This window comes from Rhincodon typus, chromosome 32, assembly GCF_021869965.1.
Source record: "Rhincodon typus isolate 14 chromosome 32, sRhiTyp1.1, whole genome shotgun sequence".
NCBI lineage: Eukaryota > Metazoa > Chordata > Chondrichthyes > Orectolobiformes > Rhincodontidae > Rhincodon > Rhincodon typus.
In genome coordinates this window covers 29,972,645-29,997,270 of record NC_063363.1, presented here as the reverse complement: position 1 = coordinate 29,997,270, position 24,626 = coordinate 29,972,645, and the positions used below count along the sequence as shown (strand labels likewise).

Sequence of the window (24,626 nt, the reverse complement as noted above, 5' to 3'; positions counted from 1 at the left end):
GATTGGAATCGGTGTGTGTGTGATTGGAATCGGTGTGTGTGTGATTGGAATATGTGTCTGTGTGTGTGTGTGTGTGTGTGTGTGTGTGTGTGAGATTGGAATCGCTGTGTGGGTCTGTGTGTTTGTGTGATTGGAATCAGTGTGTGTGTGTGTGATTGGTATCGGCGTGTGTGTGTGTGATTGGTATCGGCGTGTGTGTGTGATTGGAATCAGGGTGTGTGTGTGATTAGAATCTGTATATTTGTGTCAATTTGTGTGTCTGTGTGAGTTGAGTCTGTGTGTCTGATATGTGTGTGAGTGTCTATGTTTCTGAATGTCTGTTTAGTTGTGTGCATCTTGCATTCCTAATGGAGCTGTGAGGAAATGAATGAGCCAGCTGAGTCCAGGAATGTGCTAACTTTCTCGTCACAGCTTTCTGCGTGTTGTGTGTCTGCATTCCTGAAGTTCACTGAAGACTCCCAACCAAGTTTACAGTTTCATAAAAGTGTCCTGTCAAATGCCCATATTCATCCTTTCTCTTTTGCTCCTTCTGATCATGTTGGTATTTCATGCACAGAGACTGGTAGACTATCCTTGGATTATTTGACCATTGAGTGGCCTGTTTCCACATCTCTAGGATGGAGTACAGGTTAAGAAACACAGTAAGGGTGCAACTGCTGACACACTGTAGATTTATCACTGTAATCAAGACACAATTCAGCTCCTTCCAAATGACAAAGAATAATACAGCACAGGAACAGATCCTTCAGCCCTTCAAACCTGCGCTGACACATGATGCCTTTGTAAACCTTTTGCCTCTATGTTGTTCCAATCTCTCTATTTCATGCATATTCATATATCTGTCAAAATGCCTCTTAAACATTGCTTTTGTAACTGCTTCTATCACCTTTTCTGGCAGCATGTTCCAGGCACTTGCTCTGTGTAAAAAAAAACTTGCCACTCATATCTCTTTTGAACTTTCCCCCTTTTACCTTAAACCTATGTCCCCAAGTAATTGACATTTCTACCCTGGGGAGAAAGTCTTGGACTATCCAATCTATCCATGCCTCTCATCAATTTGTAAACTTCTATTAAGCCCCTCATCTTTCAACATTCAAATGAAAACAAAACAAGTTTGTCCAATTTCTCATAGCTAAAACCCTCCAGACCATGTAACATCCTGGTAAACTGTTTCTGTACCCTCTCCAAAGCCTCCCCATTCTTCTGGTAGTGAGGTGGCCAGAACTGTATGCAATGTTCCAAATGTGGCCTAACTAAACTTCTAAACAGCTGAATGATGACTCACCAATTTTTATACCCTATGCCCAAACCATTGAAGGCAAGCATACCATATGCCTTCTTGACCACCTTATCCACTTGTGTTAGAGAGTGTATCTTCAGATTTTTCTGAAGAAGGGTCTAGGCCCAAAATGTCAGCTTTCCTGCTCCTCTGATGCTACTTGGCCTGCTGTGTTCATCCAGCTCTACACCTTGTTATCTCTTATCCACTTGTGTTGCCACTTTGAGGGAAATGTGGACCTGTAGGCCTAGATCCCTTTGTATGTTAATACTTCTGCCATTTAGTGTATACATCCCTCCTGCATTAGACCTTCCAAAATGTATCACCCTGCATTTAGATTACATTCTATCTGCCATTTCTCTGCTCAAGTCTGCAGAATATTTATTTTCTACTGTATCTTCTGGTAATCCTTCTCACTCTCCGCAGCTTTCCCAATCTTTGTGTTATCCGCAAACTTACTAGTCAGACGACCTACATTCTATTCCAACTCACTTAATACATATTACTAACAACTGGGGTTCCAGCATTGATCCCCACAGAACACCACTGCTCACAGGTGTCTAGTCAGAAAAACACCCTTCCACTCCATTGTCTGTCATCCACGACAAGGCCAATTCTGTATCCACCTCACCAGCTCACCATGGATCCCATGTGACTTCACCTTCTGTATCAACCTGACATGAATGACCTTGTCCAAGGCCTTGCTTGAGTCCATGTGTAGAAAATCCACCTCATCAATCACTTTTGTCGCTTCTTTAAAAAGCTCAATCAAGTTGACATTCAACTGTAAGCAGTCTTAAGAACTACTTTAAAAACGTCCAGTCATAATATGTCAAAAACAGCATCAAGTATCAGGAGATGATAGAAATTGTTGCTTACTGTTTCAGCCAAGGTAACTCAAACTGCCCACTTGGGGTTTTCTCCTGACCCCTTACTTATAACTAGAATAAGTAAACCACAAGATTCAGTCAAACTGCAGTGGGTTTTATGTCTTTATTCAAATGAGAAAATATGGTGATTGTGTTTTCTGCCTCAGTGATGCTTCTCCACTGTGATTGCCTGAAACTGGTTAGTTAAGTCTGTAAGGTAAAACAAGAAAGATTTTATTTAGCATTGAAGGGTGTTAGATGTGGTTCAGTGGGTAGCACTTTTGTCTCCTGTATCACAGGTTTATGTGTTCAAGGTCAGTTCCAGAGATGAGCACGCACTCTGGACTAACACTTGCGTGATGTTACTGAGGGAGAGCTGTGTGGACTGGTTGTTGCTGTTTTGAGGAGAAGAGGGAATTTCTCTCTGGTGCCCTCAGTAAAGGTGAAGCCCAGGTCTAGCCAGGATTGAATTGAAGGCTGCAGCCAAATGCCACTTCCTATTATTAGATTAGATCCTGAGGATTCTTGATAAGGTGGATATAGAGAAGATGTTTCCTCTTGTGGGAGAATCTAGCACCAGGGTCACCGTTTCAAAATAAGGGCTTGCAAAGTACAAGACAGGGATAGGAGAATTCTTCTCTCAAAGTGGGTCATGAATCTTTGGAACTCTCTCAAAACAGAGTGGAAGCAGAGTCTGTGAATATTTTTAAGGCAGAGATGGATAAGGAAGTGGGTGGGAGGTTGTCAGCAGTAGGTGGGAATGTGAAGTAATCAGATCAACCATGATCCTATTGAAAAGCAGAGCAGGATTGATGGATTGAATGGCCTACTCCTGTCCCCAATTTATATGTTTCTTATGTTCTTATCAGGTCATTTATCTCATTGCTTCTTTTTTTAGATCCTTTTATAACTCCATACATACTCAATGTTGGAGACTAGATAAATGATCAAGGTCAGTTGAGGTCAGTTCACTCACTGTGGGAGTTGGCTCTGATTCTTGGATTTCAATGGCTAGCTCAGCATGGTGAGCACTGCCCTGTCATTAATGTAATTGACATGCCTATATTCAAGGATTTTAACGTGAGTAACTCTCAATAAAAATGGTCAATATGCTTTTAGAATGCAATTCCTTTCTTCCTTGGGTGACATGCTGGCTCAGTGGTTAGCACTGCTGCCTTACAGCACCAAGGACCTGGGTTCAATTCCACCCTCGGGCAACTGTGTACAGTCTGCACATTCTTCCTCTGTCTGTGTGCGTTTTCTTCAGGTGCTGCCAGTTTCCAACCACAGTCCAAAGATTTGCAGATTAGGTGGATTGGCCATGGGAAATGCAGGGTTATAGAGATTGGGTGGGATGTTCTTCAGAGGGTAGGTGTGGACTTGATGGGCCAAATGGCCTGATTCCACACTTGTAGGGATTCTATGATTCAGAGGATACGTGGTGCTATGGTAGCTATCACTTGATCGGACATAGGGAATAGTTTGATGTAATTGAAAGGCTTATTTGGGCCAAGGGAGGAGTAGTTAAGGGTTAACCAATTTTTTGAGAGACTGGATTCAGAAAAGGACATCAGGCTCCCTTCAAGGAGGGGCAGTAATAAACCAAGTTGCATTTTCCAGGTAATTTAACATCTTCGCAGTCATGAATACAGACACTGAACCTGTTTACCTCCCCAAAAACACAATGGGATTTGAGGTCAGGTTCTCTGGATTATTAGATAAAGCTTCTGCAACAGAATCATTAAACTACCAAATGCTTTTAATCACAGATCTAGCTTAGAAAAACATGGAGATAGCTTACAGAGACACTGAAGTAAATGTGTACAAAACAGAAAGGAATAATACAAGGCAAAATAACTGATGTACATTCTACAGCTGTATATAGGCAAGGCAAGTCTGCCATCTCACTGAAAAGCCAGAAATGACCCAAGAGGCACAGTTTTAGCTGGGTACAAGCCTGGTCTGTGCAATTTGTCCTCCATCTAAACCTGGTTCATTCTGATCAATTGACACTGCAACCTCCAAAGCTAGTTTCTTTCTCCTGAGACACAGTGCCCAGAATTCAGTGCAGTTACTTCCGGTGGGTTTAATGAAAGATCCGGATATCTTGAAAAGCCTCCATATCACAGAGGAGAGACAACAAGGTGCAGGGCCGGATGAACACAGCAGGCCAAGCAGCATCACAGGAGCAGAGAGGCTGACGCCTCGGGCCCAGAGGAGGATGTGCTGGGCATCTGAAAACGCAAAAAGGTGGATAAATCCCAAGGGCCGGATCAGGTGTACCCTAGAATGTTGTGGGAAGCGAGGGAAGTGATTGCTGGGCCCCTTACTGAAATATTTGTATTATCAATGGCCACAGTTGAGGTGCCAGGAGACTGGAGGTTGACTAACATGGTGCCATTATTCAAGAAAGGTGGTGAGGAAATGCCAGGGAACTATAGACCGGTGAGTCTGACATCAGTGTTGGGCAAGTTGTTGGAAGGGATTCTGAGGGACAGAACTTATATGTATTTGGAAAAGCAAGAACTGATTAGGGATAGTCAGCATGGCTTTGTGCATGGCAAATCATGTCTCACTAATTTAATTGAGTTTTTTGTAATGTGACAAAGAGGATTGCTGAAGGTAGAGCAGTGAACATTGTCTATATGGACTTCAGTAAGGTGTTTGACAAGGTTTCACATGGTAGACTGGCTAACAAAGTTAGATCACATGGAATGCAGGGAAAACTAGCCATTTGCTTACAAAATTGGCTCGAAGATTGGAGGCAGGGTGTGGTGGTGGAGAGTTGCTTTTTGGACTGGAGGCCTGTGATCAGTGATGCGCCACAAGGATCGGTGCTGGTCCACTGCTTTTTGTCATTTATGCAAATATAGGAGGTATGGTTAGTAAGTTTGCAGATGACAGCAAAATTGGAGATGTAGTGGACAGCGAAGAGGGTTACCTCAGAGTACAATGGGGACCTTGATCAGATCGGCCAGTGGGTCGAGGAGTGGCAGATGGAGTTTAATCGAGATACATGCGAGGTGCAAATTTTGGTAGGGCAAACCAGGGCAGGACTTATACACTTAAGTAAAGTCCCGGGGAGTTTAGCAGGTTCATAGTTCATTGAAAGTGGAGTTGCACGTAGACCAGGTAGTAAAGAAGGCATTTGATTCGCTTACCTTTATTGGTCAGTGCATTGAATATAGCAGTTGGGAGGTCAGGACATTGGTTAGGCCACTGTTGGAATACTGCATTCGATTCTGGTCTCCTGCTATATGAAAGATGTTGTGAAACTCAAAAGGGTTCAGAAAAGAATCACAAAGATGTTGCCAGGGTTGGAGGGTTTGAGCAACAGAGAGAGGCTGAATAGGTTGAGGCTATTTTCCCTGGAGCATCAGAGACTGAGGGGTGACCTTATAGAGGTTTATAAAATCATGTGCGGTATGGATAGGATGAAGAGCCAAGGTCTTTACCCCAGGGTAGGGAGTCCAAAACTAGAGGGCATAGGTTTAAGGTGAGAGGTGAAAGATTTAAAAGAGACCTGAGAGGCAATGTTTTCACGCAGAGTATGGTGTGTGTATGGAATGAGCTGCCAGAGGAAGTGGTGGAGGCTGGTACAAATACAACAGTTAAAAGGCACCTGGATGGGTACATGAATAGGAAGAGTTTAGAAGGATAGGGGCCAAATGCTGGAAAATGGGATTAGATTTATTTAGGATATCTGGCCGGCATGGACGAGTTGGACCGAAGGGTCTGTTTCCCTGCTGTACATCTCTATGACTCCAAGCGAAACATAGCTCTCATCCTTTAAATATGCCAGCTGTTTGGGCAGTTGTGATACAGTGGTATTGTCCCTACCTCTGGATCAGGAGACCCAGGTTCAGGTCCACCTGCTCCAGTGATAGGAAATAACACCCTCACCCCTCAGCATGTCTCAACTAAGCCCCAGCTGCTGTCTTACCTCCAATAGTCTGATGGGGGAGCTGTTCTGGAACTGCTGCCTCTGCACTTACTGGCTGTAGAGATGCCGAAGGTAACAGCCATAGTACAGAATGATCAAGTGGGTGATGGGTAGCATTGTAAGATCTGAATAAAATAAAATGGAAAAGAATAATCAGTCCTGAGGAACAGGCATCAACCTTTACAACGTGCTGCTGTGAAATTTAGCAAAGGCATCCAAGAACATCTGCCAGGGTTTAAGGAAGAGTCTTTTAAATACCATAAGTCATGGTGTATAAGCCAACACTGTGAATAAAACAACACTATTATTTCAATCCAAAAAAATTATGCTTTTGGATATGCTGAGTGTAATAAGTTTGGATTGTATTCACTAGAGTTTAGAAAAATGAGGTGGGATCTCATAGAAACCTGTACAATTCTAACAGGACTAAACAGGTTAGTTTAGACAGGAACAAAAACAAAGTTGCTGGAAAAGCTCAGCAGGTCTGGCAGCACCTGTGAAGGAAAAAACACGAGTTAACATTTCGGGTTCGATGACCCTTCCTCAGAATAGATTTTAGACAGATTGGTTCTGAAGGTTGTGAATCTATGGAATTCTTTACTGTAGAGGGCTGTTGAAGCTGAGATAGATAGAGTTTAAATCAATAATGAATGAAGGGTAATGAAGATAAGGCAGGAGAGTGGAGTTGATGATTATCAGATCAGGCATGATCTCATTGGATGATAGGGTGGAGCTCAGTTGGCCAAAAAGCATACTTCTGCTCCTATATCTTACTGGGAGATACTAAGATGCTATCAGTACCTCCATATTCAATGAAGGGTTGCAATACAGAAATAAGCAAATATGAAATTTGTGCATCAGTATTAAATCTGACGATTACAGATACAACAATAACCTGATTTACATTGATCAGTTGAGTGTGTTGGGGGTGGGGGGTGGGGTGGTGTAGGAGATTGCTCCTTCCTGACTGACCTTTTCAACCTTGTTCAAGTGAAACCCAAACAGCTAAGAAGCTCTGCATAGTAAACCTCTCAGCTTCCAAAAGACTTTTAGTAAAGTTTCACACAAAAGAAAATTAAAGCAGTGGGGATTCAGAATAAACCCAGTGAGTAGATAAGAAAGTGACTGTATATTAGGTAACAGTGTGTAATCATGAGGGGATCGATGTTAACTTGGTGACAAGTGGGTTAGCCTCAGCTTTTGGGCCTTCATCTATGACTGTTTCGAACTGGAAGCAGAAACCCAAGGCACAGCAGCAAAATTTGCAAGCAGCTCAGTGCTCAAGGGCAGATTACTCGTAAGGGGAGGTGCCAGACAGGATGTGGCAGAGCAAATATAGTGTGAGCAGAGGAAGGGAAGACACCTGGTGTTAATACACTGGGATGATGTTTAAATAGTTGACAAAACTAAAAAACGTTGTAGTGTTTATTTTGTGTTTGAGGTTAAATCTGTCCAATCAATATGAGCAGCAATCCGCAATGGATGTCGAAACTGGCAACTACAGTCAATTATAAAAATGAGGAGGATATAAGCATCCTGTTGCACCTTAATTAATACCTCCAGTTCTGGTCAACAAGTCACAAGAAAGATGTCTTATAGTTCATGCAGAGAGGAGCTTCAAGATTAATGGTCAGTGACAGAGGGTTGACTTAAATGGATGAACATGAACTTCTCAGCTAGACTGGAGGAGCTAAAAGAAGATCACAGAAGGAGTAAGAGACATAATGGTATAGAAAAAGTCATTTTGCAAAATAATTCTAAATTAATTTAAAGAATATAGTAAATCATAAAATCCCTACAGTGTGGAAGCAGGTCATTTGGCCCATCGAGTTTAGAAAAATGAGGTAGGATCTCATAGAAACCTATACAATTCTAACAGAACTAGACAGGTTAGATTTTAGACAAGTTGCTTGTGAATCTATGGAATTCTTTACCGTAGAGGGCTGTTGAAGCTGAGTTGCTGATCCACCCAAAGAGCATCCCATCCAGACTCACCCTGACCCTATCCCTGTAACCCTGCATTTCCCATGGCTAATCCACCTAGCCTGCACATCCCTGGACACTATGGACAATTTAACATGACCAATCCACCTAACCTACGCAGACACAGGGAGAATGTTCAAACTCCACACAGACCGCCACCCAAAAGTGGAATTGAATGCAGGTCCCTGGCACTGTGGGGCAGCAGTGCTAACCACTGAGCCATAATGGGGGTGGTGTATTGGTAATGTCACTGTGCTAGTAATCCTAGAAACTCAGACTAAAGGTATGGGAGTGTGGTTTCAAATCCCATTGTGGTAGGTTGTGGAAATTAAATTACTAAATATGTAATAGAAAACTAGTCTCATTGGTAACCATGACAACTATCACTGACTGTAAAATCCCATCTGTTTTGCTAATGTTCTTCAGGGAAGGAATTCTACCAACTTTACATTCTCTGGCCAAAATGCCTCCAGATCCTCAGCGATCCACTTGGCAGCAAACAACTCAGTTCAAGGTCAATTAGGGCCACAAACTCCCTCCTTTCCAGCAATACTTGCATTCCATTAAGGAATAGAAATAGTTTTAGAGCTGATATCAGGAAGTTCCTATTCACACAAAGGTCGATCAAAATATGAAACCTGTAAACTTCCCAAAAGAGCAATGGAAGCCAACTCTCTAGATTCTTTGAAACAATTAGAGGCTGGAATGGGGAACAGTGGTGAGAGGGTAAAATTAGGTGGACTGAGTGTCACAGAAGAATCACCAGATTTTGTTGCTATGGTGCATAAGGAGGCCATTTTAAGATCCCTGTAATAGAAAATTTACAATATTCTGCTGCAACAAGTTAGGAATGTTCTCTCATTGTGAGGGCCAAAACATTATAAGCTTTAAGAAAACATTAAACTAATTTGCATCTTTTATTCTTTAATAATATTTGTGAGCATTGCTTAGTACTTTGCAAAAATGACTTTTGTTTAAGAACTTGCTTAAATTTAGAGGAATTAAACAACTATTTAAGGACAACTTAACTTCAGAACACTAAACTTAAAGGATAGTGCATTCCTTGTCTGGTTTCTCTCCTATAAGTTAAACTTTCTTTCTACTCAGTTATTTTGTTGTTGTCGGCACAGTATGAGATTAAAAAAATTACACAGATCATAATCAGAACTGGGAACAATGTTCCAATGTAAAAGTTCCATTCATTAAAGAAGCATTGTTCTAAAACCACAGACTAATTCTCTCCATTTCACAAGCATTGCTGCCATTCCTTCCTTTGTCAGATGACCTCACTGCTGAATTAGCCACAGCTGAATTACTGTACAACACCATGTCAGATGCTACTTACTTTGAAGGAACATTTGAAGACTGTATGACGAAGATTACAATTGCCCTAAAGATTCTCAGTGCTATCAGAAACAGCAATAATGTGCTGGGAACGGAGCGTTTGAGTTATAAAGAAAGGCTGGATAGGCTTGGATTTTTTTCACTGGAATGTAGGAGGTTGAGAGGTGACCTTATAGAAGTTTATAATACAATAAGGGAAACCGATAGAGTCAGTGGTAGTTGTCTTTCCCCTAGGATGGGGGGTTTCAAGATTAGGGGGCACATTTTTAAAGAAAGAGGGGAGAGATTTATGAAAGGACATGATGGGTAAATTTTTGACACAGACAATGGTTCACATGTGGAATGAGGAAGTTGTGGATATGGGTACAATTACAACATTTAAGAGACATTTGGATAAGTACATGAATAGGAAGGGTTTGGAGGGATATGGGCCAGGAGCAGGAGGGCAGGGCTAGTGTAGTTTTGGATTATGTTCAGCATGGACTGGTTGGACCAAACGGTCTGTTTCTGTGCTGTATGACTCTATGATTTAAAAAAATGTAAGGTTACATGAAAATTTAGCCTCTCAATTTATTTTGTATACACAGAAAATAATAATAAATATGTTATATTGATGTGTAATTTTACTTGATGAGAAATTGAATATTTAACTAGGCAAAGAGCAGAGTGAATTATCTGTTTAATTCTGTGTTTATGATGGTGTTTTTTTTTTGACAGCATATTGCATGTGAATAGCTTTTATCTGGAACTGTCACCAGCACTTTAATGAAAAGTTGGATTGTGATGAGAATTTCATTACCATGTTAACAATTGTACAAAATGTTGTTTATTTTGTCACACCCAGGAACTGTCTATTTTCATGACGTTAAATTAACTGCAGAGCCTGTGAATAGAACCATATCTTAATATTCATCTAACTGTTTGAAAGTAGCAACCGCAGATACAAACTGGCTTCAAATGTTCCATTCTTTGAAGTGCCTTTCATTTATTCATTTTCTGGCCCATGATTAAGAACACTATTCTTATCTTGTTGCCGTCTTTTAAATTGTAAAATCTCCTTCTGCCAAAGCAATTTTGTTATCAATTCATGACATTTTCAACATTTATTATTTGAAGAGGATAAAGGCAATCATATTTTATAATAACAGGCAGGAGCTGCCAATGTAACAGTAACTAATTATAGGCCTCTTGTTTGCCTCTGAAGTTGATGAAGTTACAACATCTTGCAAACTGGACTTTCTACTTAGATGTTGGAAGGTTATCTTGTAGAATTTGTAATGCTGAGTTAACATGACAACTGCTGACATTCCCAAATCCTTCAAATGACTTTTTTGGTACTTGCTTAATCCTTTTTTTTATTTTGGAGATCAGTTAGGTGGAGTTAGTGGACAGATGTCACTATGAAAAGCACTAAGCTTTACCCTGGGGCCAAATTATTGTACCCTTTCATTTATACCCGGTTTATCTATTAATGACAGAATAATGAAATTAACTTGTGTTCCATAATTTAACTTCTGAGTAAAATGTCAGATTAATATTTAAACAAATTTTCACTCACATTGCAGACATAATGCAGAAGTAGATGCCATGTAACTTCAGAGATGTGTAAGCAGAGAAAGGAATATGATTAAAAAAAGACACATGTTCTCTGCATAAAAATATGTCAAAGAGTTCCTCAGAGATGTGGCACTCTAGTAGGTTATGTAAAGTATTGCTTGAATTAATCAAAGTTGGGGGGATAACAGCAGTGTTGCATTTTCCTCTGTACAACTGGTAATTTCTACTCAATCCTGCTGGCCTGTTTTGAATTAACTTCAGTTAGAATTCAATTTGTTTGATGCTACATCATCGACAGGTTGGATATGTGATGGTGAGAAACTCATTTCTTTGGAACCCTCTCCCTCACCCTTTGCTTTGATACATGGCCTCTCCAATGTAGTGTTCTCAACTGTCAGGTGTAGGTTTCTTCCTGGGAGTCCTCCTTGGACAAACTTTATCTGGAAAAGCAAAAGGATAAATAGGATTAATTCATGGTCATTGTCAGGTTAAAAGGGATGAAGACATGTGACATCCGAAGCTGTGGGCAGTACCAGCTTCCCTACATCAAACAATTCTTGGGTTGACTTTTCCCATTTTTTTTTCTTTATTCATTCACAGGATGAGGGCATCGCTGGCCAGGCAGCATTTATTGCCCCATCCCTAATTGCCCAGAGGGCAGTTAAGAGTCAACCACATTGCTGTGGGTCTGGAGTCACATGTAGGCCAGACCAGGTAAGGATGGCAGTTTCCTTCTCTAAAGGACATTAATGAACCAGATGGGATTTTCCTGACAATTGACGATGGGTTCACGGTCTTCATTAGATTCTTAATCCCAGATATTTATTGAATTCAAATTCCACCATCTGCCGTGGCAGGATTCGAACCCAGGTCAGTGACCTTCTGCACACCACTGGGTAAGTGCCACCCTCTTCTCTCTGATACCTCACACTCATTCTAACTCTACTACAGCACCCACTTCCCACCAAACTTCATGGTCTATGACTCTCATTATTTCATGAAGCATTTCCAGTCAAAGGCTCTCACCCACCACCAAGTGAACTCTTCCTGCTCTAGGCACTTCCCATTTGGGTCCTCCACACCTTTCTGTATCTGCACCAAACATTCCAGACCCTCCCATTCCCCCATCTCATTCAATCCCTCCTTTTCCTTCATTGCAGGAGAAAATGGCCCTCAAATATGTCAAGAGGACCATATTAGCATCTTTGGGTTTGCCATTGACCAAAAACTGAACTGGACTCGCCAAATAAATAAAGTGGCTACAAGACCAGGTCAGAGGCTAGGAATCCTACAGTGAATAACGGACTCCTGACTCGCCCAAAGCCTGTCCACCATCTACAAGGCTCAAGTCGGGAGTGTGATGGAATACTCCCACTTGCCTGGATGGGTGCAGCTCCAACAACACTCAAAAAGCTTGACACCACCCATGACAGTCAATGTGCTTGAATTGACATCACATCCTCAAGCATCCACTCCCTCCAGCACTGAGCTCAGTAATAGCAGTGTGTACCATCGACAAGATGCATTGCAGAAATTTTCCTAAGCTCCTTAGACACTGCCTTCCAAAACCACAACTGATACCATCTAGGAGGAGAAGGACAGCAGTTACAGACGAACACCACCACCTGCACATTCCCCTCCAAGTCACTCAGCATCCTGACTTGGAAATATATTGCCATTCTTTCAGTGTTGCTGGGTTGAAATCATGGAACACCTTCCTAAGAGCATTGTGGGTCAGTCTACAGCTGATGGACTGCAATGTTTCAAGAGGGCAGCTCACCACCTTCTCAAGGGCAATCAAGAGGAGGTGGTACTGCAATGGTAATGTGATTGGACCAGTAATCCAGAACTCCAGGTTAATGCCCAGAGGATATGGGTTCGCATCTGACCATGGCAGATGGTGAAATTTGAATTCAATAATAATCTAGAAGAAAAAAACGACAGCCCAGTGGAGACTGGTGGAGTCCTAAAAAACCCACTGCTTCACTAGTGGTCTTTAGGTACAGTAATCTGCCATCCTTACCAGGTCTGGCCTACATGTGACTCCAGAGCCACAACAATGTGATTGATTCTCAACTGCCCTCTGGGCAATTAGGGATCAGCCTCAAATGCTGGCCCAGACAGTTATTCCCATATGCCATGAATGAATCAAAAAACAATACAAGGAGTGGGGTGGCTTACTTTCCTCTTCACTTCCCTTATGAGAGGCTTCTTGAGCTCATTAGAATTGGGTTAAAACACCAAACAGTTTCAAGTCCCCCACCCCATTATGGTGTAGCTCATTCTCTCCCTTGTCTTCTGCAGGCACCATTGGCATCCAGACATACACCAGCCTCCAGCTCTGAGGAAGAAGTCAAAGACTCCTCATGGAAAGCACAGGCTCGTCTGTCTCCCTGAAGTGAGTACTTTATCTAGATTGAGAGCACATTCCAGTGAGCACATCGCTGGTATGTGTCTGCAGGTGGCTGAGGAAGAAATGCCCTCAGTTGCTGGTATGGACCGCCAAAGACCCCACACCTTCTCAGCCCCAGATGTGAGAGGCCCCCATGGTGTTGGCCATTAATAATGTAGCGCAAATGTACAATCAGACATGGGAGCGGCGGGCAGGTTTGTCAGAGATAGTTGGTAAACTGGATCAAAGTTGGAGGAGTCTACCACTCTCATTTCTGCCATGCTTGCTGTGGCCTGTGTGCGTCTGGTTGTCTCCATGGACAGGGTGGCAGCTGCCAAGGGAAGCCAGGTGCAGCCAACTCAATGGCTCCCAGTGGAGAGATGTTTATGCAGATACATACCCTATCATGATAGGAATTGGTACTCTGCATCGATGTGACAATGATGGACCTTGGCCTCACTCCAGGGACACAAGGTGGAACCAGCAGACATTCAGATGGAGGACGAACACATAGAGACCCACAAGAAGTATTCTCTTAGGACACTCTAGAGGTGCCTAGTCCAGATACCTCCTTGCAGCCCCGTGGTAATTGAAGCTAAGGACAGTGAGGCCATGTTTTACAAGGTTGCTCTGATCATGTCTGGGCCCTTGAGCCACAAACACCTCCAGTCTCATCCGCCCAAACCTTCAAGGTCAATATATTCCACTATAGAGCAGGCTCCCTCCCCGGAACTGCACCCAGATAATAATAGAAAGGCAGGGATAAAGGAAAAAAAACCAAAAGAACTGCGGATGCTGTAAATCAGGAACAAAAACAGAAGTTGCTGGAAATGCTCAGCACGTCTGGCAGCATCTGTGAAGGATAAAACAGAGTTAACATTTCGGCTCTGGTGACCCTTCCTCAGAACTGATGGTGGCTGGGAAAACGTCAGTTTATATGCATTTTCTGCATATAAGCTGATGTTTTCCCAGCCACTATCAGTTCTGAGGAAGGATCGCCGAACCCGAAATGTAACCCTGTTTTCTCCTTCACAGATGCGGGGATAAAGGAAGCCTCCCGAAGGCACGTAATGGCATGATGACTCTCATTGGGAATGGAGTATAATTTTTTAAAGATATTGTCACTTTAAATGATCACTTTTGTGATCATATGATGATAGAGCTGATTGGACAGGGAGCCCTGGCCTCCCAGCAGCCATCCTTATAAGGAATCTGGTCCTTGAAGTGAAGCAAGAACTTGAGAATTCTCAAGGATGTAGGTTGGCAGGTTCCAGGGTACTTAGCACTAATGTCTAAGATGTGTTATTGATGATTGTAGATGACTTCTACATTGGTTAAATGGAATTATTCATGAAGTCAGTTGCCTTATGATAGGGCACTTCCAATGTATCAGGGTATACGGTCCATGAAGCTCTGTATCTGGGCAATGTTGGCTTAGTTGGCAATGACTAATGATTGGGCTGTAACACCAACCTTGTCATGGGGAAATGAGATAAAGCAGGCTGATCTGACACAAATTGTATTGGTAGCAGCGGTGATAAATTTGTGGGTTGAGGATTGAGAGATCCCACACCGAAATCCAGTGGATACTTGGAGGCAACGAGCGGCACAAAAATTAAGAGCTACTCTCACTTTGACAGACAACGGGACGGAAGCAGGGACAACCACTGTTCCCTGACGCTGTCCAGGTCCTTCGAGGTCCATGCACAACAGCGACTCCTGGAACTGGAGGTCAAGGTGTCCAAATGCTGATTGATGTGCATGGACCCTCTGAGTTTCTGGGCAGTGACATGGCCACACAGCTTAGATAGAGCTCTGAGAGCCACCCAACCTTTCAGTTTACAAATCCTGCTCTTGTGGTTCTGGGAGGATGAGTCAGGACATTCTCCCTCTTCAGCAGCAAGGCGCCTCACTCATCTGCAGGAACCAGCATCAAGGATGGTCAATTAAGGACCTCCTGCGTATCCTGAAGGGAACCTCACTGCTGGAACCTCTTCACATTGAGCTTGGTGAGTTGCTGTCAGGGGATGCTGCTAGTCTTGGGCTTCCTGCTCCATATCTCTGTGCCTTCAGCCAAGCCAATGATATTCCCTGCTCTGGTTGGTGCCAGTGGTGGAGGTTATTTCAATGAACCCTTGTAGGAAATATTAGAAATTAAACAGCTCCTAATTAATGTGAGCAGTTCGCAGTCACAGGAATGATGGTTTAACGTAGCCCTGGATGGAGTGGGACATGGCGGAATGTGACAAAGGAACGTTGGATGCCTCTATGTGGACTTTATGCTAACAATTATAGCACAAGTCATCACACAGAAACAGTGGGAGATTGTATGGCCTGATTACTGTAACTATGTGTCCCCCCAAACCCATATTACCTAAGAAAGGCAGCATCCTAACTAACAGCACATTGTGAAATAGCAGAGGAAAGCAGCTCTGTAGCTTCACAGAGATGACTAGTATCCATTTGTAATGATCAATAACATGGTCAGGACAGTGACATGGAGGTGCTGTTGTCAAACTGAGGTGAACCAGACCTGAGACTTCTCCTGACGAAGGTGCAGCGCTCTGAAAGCTTGTGATTTCAAATAAACCTGTTGGACTATAACCTGGTGTCGTGCGACTTCTGACCATAGCCAGGGTTACAAGTGGCCAGGGTTTGTAATCTACATAGTTGGTCAATGCGTAAGGTGCACCTGAAGAAGAGGTCTTGAAACTGGAATCTGAGATTGCCTGCTTAATGCAATTTGCCTTCGACGAGCCTCACATTGCTCACAGGTGGAGCCCACACCTGCAGACAAAACCAACTCACCCCATCCACTTTGGATTTGATGACAGCCATTTCCCGTTTGCTTTGTGCGATTGAGAATTGTGTGAGATGAAAAGCTTCAGATTGTGCTCAAAATGGAGTGAGTTACCAAGCCCACCTGGTGATCTAGGTGTCCAGTGCTAGGAGCCAAAACCATTGATGACCCCTCTTCCCAAATTACCCTCCCATGCTGTCTAATCTCCCACCTGATATGTAGAGTTGCTTCCCTTCATGGTGAATGTCCCCTCTGGATCGCAGCATGTTGCCCCTTATTCAAATTCCCCCAACACAGCACAGATTCCTGATAACCCTTGCCACTTGACCGTTAGGAGCACAAGTCCTCAGTGCTGACTGTGGCCCATCCCACCGAAGGACTTGGGGCAAGACATCCCCAACTAAAGAGTCAGACCCCTGACTGACCTATCTGTAGCTCCCTGAATGATGTATCAGTAATCCCTGGACTGACTGGACCCGACCTGCAGGATTGACTGTGTCCAAACCCCAGAGTGTAATGCGATGGATTCCTAACCCTTTGGAGAGAGATTCCATGATACCCTTGACCGACAATGTTTGTACCTCTCTGACTGACCAGTGCCATGACTGCTGACCTTAGCATTTCAAACCTGGCCGTTTGGTTGAGGAATATGCAGTGTGATGGCTCTGTAAACATATGCTTTAAGTGTGTGAATGGTGTAGCATGGTAATCTCCAACAACAGGTGCAGCCCCTTAACTGTTCAGTGTTGGCAAACATTGACAATCTGGCTTTCTGACTAAACTGAAATGTAAGATGACAATACTATGAGGTTCTGAATAAAGTAGGAATGTGCTAAAAGGCCAGGCAAGGTACAGCAGGGATGCTGTGAGCATACAAAGAAATGCAAGGAGAATGAATGCCAAGAGATCAAGAAACCAGAATGTATCCTGTTGCAAGGCATGGGCTGGGTGCCTGTGCCTGTATGCAAAATGACCAGGCTGCAGCATTGCAATGGAAGGGGTCGGTGAGTGAAAATGCAATTGTGAAGGGCTGCACTGTTCACTGAGTTTGCCCGAGATGTGCCATGATGATGCAGTGAGACTGGTGCGTGTCCCCAATGCCAACCTCTGTGAATGGCGAGTGCAGGCAACCAGTGTCCATTGAGTGTGCCCGAGATTTTGGGGAAGAGAGATGACTGGAGAAGATAGCAGTGAGCCGCAGCTCCTAATGGCTTTCAACTCGGGGAACGGTACCTTGGAACATAGCAAACTGCATCTAAATGAGATGAGATTACGTGTTAGTGAGATGTGATTGCGTTCAGGTGGATGAGATTCTCAGCCCGATGTTAAAATCCTAGGGGCAAAAATATCTGACTATTTTTCCCTCGATCTTGAGAGTCATTATTGTTCTCGCCATATGTTTCCATCTTCCTCACCTTTGTTCATATCGTTCAGAGGCTGGGTTAGCCACACAGCAAAGTATATTCAGAAACTCTCCCACTGAAACTGCAAGTTAATTTAAAGTTATTTAAGACCTACTTTGCCAAATATCTCAACGCATATATTAGAAAGCCCCACAAACCGAACTCTTAGTTTTAAGTAAAAATGGAAAGTGCTGCAAAAACTCTGCAGATCTAGTGGCATCTGTGGAGAGAGAAATGTTTCAACTTCAATGACTCTCGAGTACTCGACGAATACTGAAGGAGAGTCATAGTGGACTTGAGACATTAACTCAGTTTCTCTCTCCACAGATAATACCAGACTTGCCTGGTTTCTTCAACATTTTGTGTTTTTATTTCAGATCTCCAGCATCCACAGTATTTTGTTTTGAACTCAATTTTAAATTCCGCTTTAATTTTAGTAACAACATGTTTCTCAAATTCCGTGGAGTCACCGCATAACAAATCATCTAACGTGACGTTCTCCTTAATGATGCCAGTGAAATATTTCCAGCAGCGGGAGACAATGCTCTAACATTTGGGTCATCCAGTTGTTCTTTCAAACCCTGACCACCCTGCCTGCTTTGTTTTAGCTTTATACGTTCTCGTCTGCAAGGGCTTTGTCAGCACAAATTCAGCCGCAATGTCAGAGATGGATACTCCTTGTCTAGTACCTCACACTAAACTCCGTACGGTCTCCACATTTCAGAGTTTGGAGCACTGAGTCATCACTGTTTCTGACGCTGGAAAACCTAAGTTAGGAGAAAGTGCCTCAGACAGTCAGAGTTTTATTCCTGGAAGGATAGGGTATTAATAGGAATTGGGCCTACGCCCCTAGAATGGTTTCAGGGTTAACCACAGGGGCTGCTGGGTGCAGAGGTGGGCCAAGAGAAACACTGTCCTCAGCGATAGGAGACTTTATAAGAAAGCAGTTAAACAAAAAAGACCCAGCACCCATCACACCCTCTCACCTCCTCAGCCGCCTCCCCATATTCCCTATGTTCTATCAATGTCAACTCATGCCACCTCATGACCCCTCACCCAATATTCCATGGCCCTTCAGTCTTTCTATAAACACTTACATTGTCGCTGTCCAGCCCTGTTCGTATGTATTGTTTTCCTCAGGTCCTTTATGTCAAAATATGAGTAGTTGAGATATATCTTCCCTCATTATTTCTATCTCTTGTACTGGTGCATACTATCTTAAAAACATGACCCATTTTATCAGGGGCCTTTTCATGTGACTCTCCCTTTTATAATACCTCAACATCTTCCAAATTAAATACCCTCTTGGATGAATTTAAAAGCTTTTGCATAAGAGTTTCAGGACCCTGGTCTAACCTTGCAATTATGTCATGGAGATGATCCTCACTGGGCATAAATAGGACAATGTGGGTGGAATTAAGTAGCAAAGAGAAAATAGAAATGAACTAGGCCAAAGCCTGAAGGACAGCCATGTGAATGTTAGAGATATGTGCAGAGAAACATGTGCAATTGACTGACTAACATTAGATGGGTAGAGTTGATGGAATTGCGTTACAATAACAACAGTAAAATTAGGGCTTGGTATATCTCTGAATGCTACTTATTGTCGTATGTTGTCTTAATATATAATAGAAATCGTGATAAAGAAGCTCAAGTCCAAAGACAATTCTTGACCAGTCTGTCCTGAACACACACTCATGGATGTGGATATAAAGCACATGACAAAAAAATGGTGGTCGTGTTAGGGTCTATTGTCTAAAAAATCATGGCAGTAGACATGATCAAGAAACAGTCCCGAAATAGTTTGGAGAACAGAACCACTCCTAAAATCAGTATACTTCCACCAGAAAAGCATGAGCCAGGAGTGAAAAGTATCAACAAAGCTGAACAGCTACTGTGAAGCAAAAAATAACCTCTGAACTGAAATCTTCCACAGAGAAATCATCGAAATCAACTGTAGGTCTGGTGAAAGCTTTTCAAAACTAGTAATAGGGATAACAAGCACAGCAGTGAGAGTATTAAAAGCTCATTAGCAACCAAGGGAATAAATCCTGTTCATGTACCCAATAAAAGATGCCAATCACAGGGCACTGAAAGCAAATTTAATCCCTTAGAGGAAAGAAACAGAAAGTTTCATTTCCACCCAAAAAACTAGGCTGGGTAAAGAATTAAGACTTCTAACTGCGGTTTAATAATTTCTAAATTATTTACTCGACAAAGCTAACAACAAGCAATGTAAGAAAATTCTTCAGAAACAGGTAAATCCATGCAAAAATTTGGGAATAAAAATCATTTATTGGAATTCAAAGTTTCAGAGTCCTAACAGCGAAGTTAGTTACATTTTTCTTATTGCAGCGAGAAACGCAAATTTTATTCAGGGCTGAAGGCATTTTATCAATTTTAATTGCTTAACAAGACCAAATCGAAGATAAAGAAAAAGACCATGAATCTGATCATGTGGTGTCGAATTCGGTGTGAAAGTACCTCAGATGCGGAAAAAATCGGCACGAGCGACATCTCAGCAGCCATCTTTCATACAGTCAAAATATCATTGAAGCTTATTGATTGATGCCATTTTGAGAAAGTTTCTACCCACAGATCTTTTACACATCCTTCAGCCAGCCTGGAGAAGGGATATCTTCCTTCGTCTCTACGAAGACACCATATTGGTAAAGGAAAACCAGACTTTACATTGAAAACAGCATTTAGAACAGAAAAAACTTCTCTACCATGAGGATTTCACACCTAATGTGAATTTTCATGGTTGTAGTACCAGTAAAACTGAAAGCTGTTGAAGTTGCTTCCGTTCTGCAGTTTTACTGGGACAACAACCATGAAAATTCACAATTAGTGTGAAATCCTCATGCTACAGTATCTAGACACAAGTGTGGTTACCAAAACCACATGCTAGTGAAGACAAAACTGTCCAGCCTCACACAAACAATTGTAGGAAAAGACGTCACTTCTCAGTGATGTGTTACAGGCTAAGGAACACTAGCCAGCATCAAATCTAATGGTTTCCTAGCTAACATGTATATGTTTGGCTTGGAAACTTGAAGATCAGGTCTTTACTGCAATGGAGCAACTTTCTTTAAAAGATGAACAACAATCTACAGAGGAATATCATCACTCTATTCTCAGAGAATTACCACTATTACTTGATTCAGATGCGAATCATGAAGAGAGAACAAGCCAACTTCCTTATACCTTCCTAGAATTATATCAGCACAAGACCTTCAGAAAGTACTGCTGATCTGTTGGAAGCCAGCAGAGCAAAAGAAGGCTCATCAACTTACTACACGATGACACAACCAATTGACACAGATGAATAAAGTCAATGCCTTGGTGCAAACAGGCAGAGATAAAAAAAATGTACAGTAAATGTTATAAAAAGAAATAATCTAGGTAACTCATTTAATGATGTATGTAAACATTTATCAATGTTCATGACAGAGGAAGAAAGCATGGGGAGTAATGCTGTGTAAGGGCTTTAGGATCCCACAGCAATGTTATGATGATGTCATGGAGTGGTACTTCACTGGGTATAAATAGCAGTGTGGGTAGGGTTGGAAATGGGAGAGAAACATAATGAGAGCAAGACATAAGCCTTCCGGTCATGTGAGTGTTAAAAACACGTTCAGTGAAACGAGTAAATGAATGCGAATTAGGCAGTAGAGTTAATGGAATAGTTTTGTAATAATGTAACAGTAAGATTAGAGTCTGATATATCTCTAGAAAACAAGCATTCATCTGAATATGTTATAAACTGTGATACAAAGAAATCCCAACCTGAACACAGTTCTCTACCCTGGCTTCTCAACCAGTCTGGAAAGGTTGGGGGAGGTGATGGCCTAGTGGTGTTATTGCTAGACTATTAATCCAGAAATTCAGTTAATGTTCTGGGGACCCAAGTTCAAATCCTGCCATGGCAGATGGTGGAAGCTGGATTTAATATATAAAAAAATCTGGAATTAAGAATCTACTGATGACCAAGAAATGATTATTGATTGTTGGAAAACTCCATTCGTGACTCCTCAGATACTGAAGCAGTCCATGTCCAAATGCAACAAGATCTGGACAATATCCAGGCTTGAGCTGGACAAGTGGCAAGTAACATTCATGCCACATAAATACCATGACCATCACCAGTAAGAGACAATCTAACCACTGCCCCTTATCATTTAATGGCATTATCATCACTGAATCCCCCACTATCAACATCCTGGGGGTTACCAATGACCAGAAACTCAACTGGATTCACCACATAAACAGTGGCTACAAGAGCAGGTCAAAGTCTAGGAATACTGCGGCAAGTAACTCACCTCCTGACTCCTCAAAGCCCGTCCATCACCTACAAGGCACAGGAGTGTGATGGAATACTCCCCACTCACCTGGATGAGTGCAGCCCCAACAACATTCAAGAAGCTTGACACCATCTAGGACAAAGCAGCCGGCTTGACTGGCATTGCATCCACAAGCATCCACTCCCGCCACCACCCACGCTCAGTAGCAGCAGTGCGTAATATCTACAATTCACCTCCAACAGCATCTTCCAAACCCATGACCACTTCCATCTTGAAAGACAGGGCAGCAGATACGTGGGCACCACTACCTTCAATTTCCCGTCCAAGCCAATCACCATCCTCACTGAGAAATATATTGCCCTTCCTTCACTGTTCCTTGGTCAAAACTCTGGAATTCCCACCCTAAGGGTATTGTGGGTCAATCCACAACATGTGGACTGCAGTGGTTCAAGAAGGCAGCTCACCACCACCTTCTCAAGGGCAACTAAGGACGGGCAATAAATGCTGGCCCAGCAAGCAATGTTCACGTTCCACAACTGAATAAAAAAAAGTAGACATAAAACCACACAATAAAGAAAAGTTGCCTTAGCATTCTAATTTTTCTGAGACCTCAACCTTGATGAAAGACAATTGGCCTGCATATAAAACATTCAAATGTGCCAAAAATGGAAGTAATTTTAATAACTCCTAGAGCAGGAGCACCATCATGTAACAGAGAAAGCCATTGGAATTTCACCCGTATGCTATTTGATCAGAACTATAAATTCTTTACATGAACTACCCTTGTCAAGGTGGTTGTTGACTTGCGATCTATCTGGTCAGGTAAACTTTTACGCAGCATTTCAGCGATCATTACACAACGCCAGCATCTGAGCTGAGGCTGTGAGTTAAATTGAAGTGGCATATCCTCACCACTTTCTGCAGCAGCTCTTCTACTTGGATAGAAGATCGTAGGAAGGGATGAGGTGGAGGGACTTGATGCAGTGAAAGGAGTCGAAGGGGGAAAGCAGGAGTTGCATGCTCACAACACCTTTAGTTTCCACTTGACATCACATGTCAACCTGTGGGTGAGGAGGGATTGGAAAAGGGACATCAGGCTCTCACTTAGCATCACCCTAACCAGCATCTGCTGCAATGGCTCCTTTGACCCATAGCACCAGGGGATGGGACCATAGAAGCTATCCCACTCCAGACTTCTTGGGTAATAGATAGAAAAGAGGGCAGATTGTCAGATATTATGTGGCACTGTACTTGGATGATGAGTTTCCACAAGCTGGACAGTGGTGGAGTGATGCAGTGGTGGAGACAAGATGAGGTGGGCACGATGCTGAATAGTGAATGTTGGGCATGTGTTCTGAGTGACAACAAGTGTTGCTGGGTGATTGAAGAATGTGCGGCACATTGAGCAGAATGGGAGTCTGTTGGTGTGGTAAGCCTGAGACGCATTGATCACCCTGTGTGAGTCCATTGTGCTTATTTCTTGCATTGTTGCCATGTCTCTCAATATTTATAACCCAGGTGACGTGCTCCCCTATCCTTTTCAGCCTGATTCTCAAAGGCTTCTCTCCGACATGGGAAACAATACATCCCCCATGGACCCCACTTGTAGACCAGAGCTTTCAGAGGAGCCTTACTGAAGCACAGCGGTCCTCTCCCTTATCATTGATTAATCCTTCTAATGTGTGAAATCTGATTTTTCTGTGAGGTATGATTGCAGATATGCAGCTACCTTTAAATATTTTTAAAATTCATTCATGGGATATGGGCACCTTTGCCTAAGCCAGCATTTATTGCCCGTCCCTAATTGCCCAGAGGGCAGTTAAGAGACAACCGCATTGCTATGGGTCTGGAGTCACATGTAGGTGGGACCAGGTAAGTATGGCTGATTTCTTTCCCTGTAGGGCATTAATCAAACCAGTGGGTTTTTACACCATGCTGTTCAGGAGGTTTTTTACTGAATTCAAATTTCACCATTTGTCATGGTAAGATTTGAACCCATGCCCCCACAACATTAGCCTGGGGTTCCAGATTAATATTAAACTGACACGGCCAGCTCCCTCCTCCTTAAACAGGCTGAGATTCTTTAAGTGGAGCTGTCTACATTACATGATTGACAAACAACCCTGCCACAGCCGTCTACAGCATGCAATGGCTACAAACAACATGGAAATCAAGGAGTGGCAGACAACACATATCTGGTGCAGAAATTAAAATTGCAGTTACTTACTTGGATCTGCATGGGCTCTAGCTGGTTGTGAATTGCGACCCATGTGCCAAATAAATCAGCTGAAACCAGTTTTCCAGCCCTCCAGCAGACATTTCCAAATTCGCAAGTGAGTTAACTATTTCTTGTCCCTTCTGCTTTTGCAACAAAAGCCTCAAATGGCTGGTATTTGTTTGACTTCATTGTCTTTCTAGCCTGGCAAGTGGGTCATTGTCTACGTATTTCTCTAAACTGTCCTCAGCTCTTAACTACTCTGCAGTAGAACTCATACAAAAATGTGTCCTTGTTTAAAACACGGTTATTTCTAATCAGCTGCAATGGGTTAATTATTATCCAGTTTAAAAGTCGTCATCATCTTAAGCACTTTTGGGCAGGAATATCTGTGTCTAATCATTAGTTGCCACCTCAATAATCTACACTGATTGTAAAACTCAGGATTTTGTTCGATAGGAGACAAAGCCTTCGAGTTAAGAGTCCATTCTGAAAATAATATCACAAACAAAACGCTTTCACACGAAAGGCAACGTT

The 24,626-nt window shown here is 42.6% G+C and overlaps 1 protein-coding gene across 6 annotated transcripts in view; it reads right to left on the bottom strand.

Moving 5' to 3' along the window:
* The window catches only part of hepacamb (hepatic and glial cell adhesion molecule b), a 361,487-nt gene that overhangs the window by 3,799 nt on the left and 333,062 nt on the right, over positions 1-24,626 (bottom strand). The window contains exons 5-8 of one of the 6 annotated variants that reach the window (XR_007265349.1): positions 20,055-20,220; positions 11,325-11,415; positions 6,092-6,216; positions 2,259-2,358 (exon numbers count right to left, since the gene is read on the bottom strand). The exons of 1 other annotated variant lie outside the window; for it this stretch is intronic. The gene's annotated coding sequence lies outside the window, so the exon portion shown is untranslated. Of the gene's footprint in view, positions 1-2,258; positions 2,359-3,925; positions 4,383-6,091; positions 6,217-11,324; positions 11,416-19,845; positions 20,221-24,101; positions 24,317-24,626 lie in introns of those variants that run through there. 4 more of the 6 variants (XR_007265352.1, XR_007265348.1, XR_007265350.1 and 1 more) reach the window with 4 other exon arrangements.